The sequence below is a fragment of the Eleutherodactylus coqui genome, chromosome 13 (assembly GCF_035609145.1).
Source record: "Eleutherodactylus coqui strain aEleCoq1 chromosome 13, aEleCoq1.hap1, whole genome shotgun sequence".
Classification (NCBI taxonomy): domain Eukaryota; kingdom Metazoa; phylum Chordata; class Amphibia; order Anura; family Eleutherodactylidae; genus Eleutherodactylus; species Eleutherodactylus coqui.
The window spans coordinates 88,946,147-88,952,203 of NC_089849.1; positions in this window are offsets into that span (position 1 = coordinate 88,946,147).

Consider the following 6,057-nt stretch of genomic DNA (forward strand, 5'->3'; position numbering starts at 1 on the left):
ACCACTAAACAAAATTGTGTACTGAACCGTTAACCAAAATTAGGTACTCTTTGTCTATGCTAGCTATAGTGGAGCTATTGTAAAGGGACACTATCGCACTAATGTAAGAGGGTCTATATTTCTCTAGCCTTCGTGATCCCATCATCTATAGCATTCAGCAAAGCACCTTCTGGGAACATTCTAGGTGTTCTTGACTCTTGAAATGACACTAAATTATACACTATGTATGAGGGCAGACCTACTCGTTAATGACCTGCCACACTGACTGCTGACTAGTCGTTTAATAACTATATCTGTCCCTATTGTGATTAGTCTTTTGTCATAGGGTTGAAATCTCTGAATTGCACCCTTCTTTCGTTGTGTACATTCTTGGTTAGGCAGACCTTTCCTATCCTGCAATAGCCATTCTAATATTGAGGGCAACTAATTGTTGTATGTTTGTATGTCAGCCTTATGTTTTAATGAATATCTAATCAAGTTGATTTTAGTGTCTATACTGTGAAGGGCGTTACAATTTGACATAGACCTCTATGCTCCAGTGAATTTCCATTTAGCTTGATATTGCTGCCTTTTTATCAAAAAACGTTGAATCCAATGATTAGCTAACTGAGGCCAACTCAGTCTTCTCAGAAGGATGGGGGGGGGGGGGGGCGTGTAATCCTCAACTACAATGTACCTTGTTACATAATTGTTTTAATGTTGTTGGTGGGAAATTCAGGGCCTACAGACATAAATTGAATATCAAATTGTCCCTCGTGGATTACGCACTCGCTTGTTACCACTAGTACGCTGTCGCACACCAGAATTCATGACTAAGTGGGAGAGGGAGTCCACAGACGCCTCTCTCGAATTGATTAAACTTCTCTTGGATAAGAAAAAGGTTTTGCTTGAGAAAAAGCAGAAACTGTCGACGGAGGCTATTGAACAAGCAAAAATTTTCTCCTCTGATCCAGACTTTCCGAAAAAGAGAAGGTTCTCCAGCAAAATGTGAAGAATCATATATCGTTTATTAAGGAAAGGAGGCACCAACAATTTGTGAGAGACCTGCAGGAGTTCAAAGAAAGTAGAGCCTATAAAGATCATAGAACAAGATCCGACACCGACCTCAGCTCCTCAGAATAGGAACAGTCCGAGGGGGAAGGCTCCAGAAAAGATAGATCCACACATTTCTCTAGAAGGGGTCATGGCTAGCCCTCTGGGCATAATTGTGGAAGAAGTAGAACACCACCAGAGATGTTTTTTAGGACAGGCTATCACACAATACTTCTTGAGGGATTGGAGGAAACCTGCACAAACTCTTTAGATAGTTCTCATGTGATGAGTTCCTCTGAGGGTGGACACTCTGTTGCTAGACCTACACTCTCCAATCCAAATAATATTAGTGATGACAAACTACGTGTCCTTAATCTATATGATGTCAGGAGAGCTCGGCATATTTGAGAGGGGTCTGTCCTTCGTTCCGACAACTCGCTTTGATCAATTTGTCTGGATCAAGGACATTGCCCTGTTTGTTCGAAAACTCAGGTGGAAAAAATATTTTGCCATGCAGGACAAAAACACTGCAGCTGAATTGGGTCTGGACCTAAATGATCTACCAGAGCTACAAACCCTTCAAGATTTGGAAAATGAATCATCTAGATCACTTGGTAATGGTCCCTTCACTAAACTTAAACCTAAAAATGTGACCAATCCCCCTCCGATTCATTCACCTCTGGTTGATGTTTTTTAGAAATTAGTGTTTGTTGAGCTTAAGAAGCTCCCTCTGCCCCGGAACAAGTTTTGCAATTTATCTTGAATTGAATTGGCTGCTCTGAGTCTAGAACGAAACATAATCATTAAACCATCTGATAAAGGAGGGAACATCATGATCATGGACTGTGCACACTACTGGATAAGTCTACTTATTGCATTCTGAATATGGACCCAACAGTTAGGTTCCTCACTAGTCTAACAGAAATCCTGACGCTGGGTAAAGAGTCTGGTTACATCAGTTCTTCGTGAAAACATCAATTTATGCTTTCCGGCACTCCACGAGTAACCACATTTTATGCACTCCCAAAGATTCACAAAGGGGTCAATCCAGTGCGGGGTAGATCTATTGTGTCGGGAGTCGATAACCTCCCACAAAACACCAGCATTTACATCGATAAAATAATCCGCCCCTTTGTCAAAACCTTACCTTCATTTGTCTGCTTTTACCATGAGGCCGGTCAGGGACCACGGGTGGCAGTTGCGTGATTCAGCACGGCGTTCTGGGATGGTGTTGCACCCATGTTCGGGTCGGCGAGCGGCACTGTGCTCCTGTGTGCGTGCGTGGCGTGAGACGGGCATGACTGTGCATGCGCATGTGCCTGATATGAGAGGCACGTGCTCTACCTCTGTGAGTTATAGTGGCTGTCAGGGAGCTCCAGTCAACTGGCTTGATTGGTCTCCGCCCAAGGCGTGGAAACTCCTGAATATAGTCTGGCAGCTGCTAATAGCTGTTACCAGTTATTGGTTCCGTTCCCTGAGTGTCTGTGGTTCTGCTCCAGTGAAAGTTACCTTGTCTCGATCCAGCTCTGTCTGTGTTCTGTGGTTCTCCTGTAATGTTGGTTTATCCTATCGGCCTAGCTTGTCGGTACTAGTAAGTTGTCATCTGCATAGGTACGGCTGTTCCTTCCTGTCCTGCCACTAGGCAGCGTAGGGTCAGTGTTGGCAGCCTGGACCGGTCCACCTTTGGGGCTACCTGCAGGAAGGGACATTGGCGTGGGTGAGGATCAGGGAGTCCCGCGCCGGGCGTACCTGTGCACACTACTAGTACTGTAACATCTGCAATACAACGGACATGTTAAGACATCTGGTGGGAATTAATATTGATACGCATGTTCTACTGGCTACACTTGATATTGAAGCTCTCTACAGCCATGATACCACATGAGGGAGATGTAAGTGCCGTAAAATACTACTTTAACCAAAGGGGGAGGCACTTTATAAAAAACAACTAGTTTGTTGGGGATCTGCTCTCATTTGTCCTGACCCACAATTATTTTGTGTTCAATGGGCAATACTGCCACCAGCTTAGGAGTACAGCCATGGGTAGTCCATGTGCTCTTTCCTATGCCAACTTGTACCTGGGCTGGTGGGAGGAAAAATTTGTGTTTTCTGAAGACACCTCCAAATGGACAGACAGCATATTGCTATGGTTGCGTCTTAGAGATGATGTTTAGTTTTGTGGACAAGTGATATGCTGTCATTTCAGGACTTCGTAGAACAAGTCAACAAGGATAATCTTAATCTAAAAATCAATCGGAGATCAACAATGTGGCTATTCCATTCCTAGATGTTCTAATATGAAAAGAAGAGGATGGTACTCTCACCTCCATACTATATAGAAAGACCACCGCAACCAATAGCTTACTCTCCTGGTCTAGTTTTCACCCCTTCCCCCTAAAGAAGGGAATACCAAAAGGTCTATTTCTTAGCTTACATACGAACTGTTCCACCAATTCTGACTTCATGTTGGAGGATTCCAAGCTCTCAGATAGATTTTTCCAGAAAGGGTACCAACGGCACTTGGCTGAGCTGCAATCGTACTGAATAAACTTACTTTTGCTGCAGTGTGTACATCGTAGATACAAGATCCCCAAAGATGGTGAAATTTCATTTTTTTAATTTTAATTCACTTAGAATTTTTAAAAAGTTGTTCAGTACATTATATGACACATTATACAGTTGTTTATTCATTCACTCACTTCCGACTCTTCGTGATCTCGTGGACCATCCGACGCCAGAGCTTCCTGTGGGCGGTCGCCACCCCCAACTCACCAAGTTCCAGTCTGTCACCTGAAGGATATCATCCATCTATCTTGGCCTTGGCCGGCTCCTCTTCTTTTTGCCTTCCACCTTCCCCAACATCAGCATCTTCTCCAAGGTATCCTGTCTTCTCATTATGTGGCCAAAGTACTTCAGTTTTGCCTCTACTATCCTCCCCTCCAGTGAGCAGTCTGCCTTTATTTCTTGGAGTATGTACTGGTTTGATCTTCTTGTGGTCCAAGGCACTCTCAGAAATTTCCTCCAACACCAGAGTTCAAAAACGTCTATTTTCATTTGCTCAGCCTTCCTTATGGTCCAGGTCTCACATCCATAGGTTACTATGGGGTATCCCATTGATTTAACTATGCCGTATTATACAGTACCATTGAAAAACCTCTCAGACCGCTATGCTTAAATAAAAGAGATAATTTTTTTAATAGTGGGGTGGAGAATAGAAAATGGAAAAAAATCACAAGGGGGGATATACTTATCTCTTCTGGGTCCCCAGAATGTAACTGACAGCTGGCGCTTCCATTGGCAATGACTTCCGACTAGATGGACTTAGCCAAAGGACGTCACCACTGCGACCAATCAGAGGAGCCGTTTAATCATCAGCAGTATTTGTGTTAGACGTTTCCCCCCCCCCCTCCCTGGGAAGGTGTACTGTGCCCGACTGCCTGTGTTAGTACGCGGTCAAGTGCAGTGTATTGAACAGCCGTACACAGGGCCACGGCCGGTCTCACAGCTACTGGAGGTCCGTAGCAGATTCCGGATACAACAGTGTGAGCCCAGCCTAACACTACCTAATTCTAAGCACCATATATTGAGGCTGGTTTCGCATCTGCATTGCAACCTCCATTCGGAGGATCCGCCACAGATACGGATGAAAATACTGGAAGAAAAAGTGCTGCATGAGGCGTTCTTTCTTCTGTTCCAAAGTCAAGCAGCTGGGTGCCAAGCGGGCAGACCCCATTATAGTCAATGGGGTCCACCCAGTGCTGTTCGGTTCTCTCCAGAGACGGAGATGTTCAGTCGTGGGGTTTCCCTTTCCTGCTCCCCGAAAGGGAGGAACTCGTGGCGCAGATGTGAAACACATCATGGGCGAGTGCGATTTCAGGCCATAAATCACTGCCCGATAGCGCACTCGCCAACATCAATATCCCCATGGATGTGAGACATTTTTATATCAAACCCTCCTCGCATCACTTCAGGGGAGTAGTGATGCTTTACGCAGCTGTCACTGTTTTCAATGGGCAACCTTGCATCGCTTTACACCCCGTGCACCTAGCACATGGCGCAAAGCTGCCGCTGGCCCCATTCCAGACAATATGGTATGTGAGGGCACGCCCAAAGATAGGACGTGCCGCGATTTGTTTCTCGTATCGCATTGCAGTTCAATGCGGAAAAAGTATCGCTTATGTGTATGACTCCATTCAAAAGAATCCAACTGTGCTAAAAACCTTACACCTCCACCAAACACTGCAGAAGAAATAGACTACATAGTGCTTAAGTAGCGGTACTACAAATACCTAAGTACATTCCACTACTGAGTGCTCAAATGATACCAACATACAGTCACTGTACAAGAGCTCCAGGCATGACTTCATATACTAACAATGCTGCTATGCAGTTCACTTCATGATTCATAGTGGTTACGGACCTCAGGTCCCAGATCTTCTTAGGGCCCCTTTACACGGGCCGATAAATCGTTCACATCCCCACATCCAGCGACATTCTGAAGGATTATCATTCAGTATAAACGCATGCGGCGTGTAAATGACCAACGAGAATTCGTTCGCTTCTCGTTCGGCGTCGGCCGTGTAAACAGGCAGTATCACTTATGAACGACTGCCTGTTTATGGTGAATGGAGGTCAGTGCGTCGGAATGATCCCCGGTCCGCCCTACCTCCAACCACCCAGCGATGATCGTTCTTGTGTAAAAGAATAGGAACGATTATTGCTGGCACGTCCCATGTAAAAGGACCCTTCGACTCCCCTACTGCAAGGGCAGCTGATCCGATGCGCTAAACCGCACAGGTCACACACCCTGAGGACTGGCCCTAATTTTTGCCCCATTTCATTAACTTTTGCTTTTTTGTTCCATATCCCTGACCCATTTTTTCTAATAATCACTTTATCACGGAAGTTCCCCATTTTTTTTTAGTTCCCTTGCCATTTCCTTGGCACAGAGTTCTTAGCACGTTGCATGGTACTTATGAGGCGGAACAACTTCTGATATGACATGTGACAGATATCTCTTGTAGT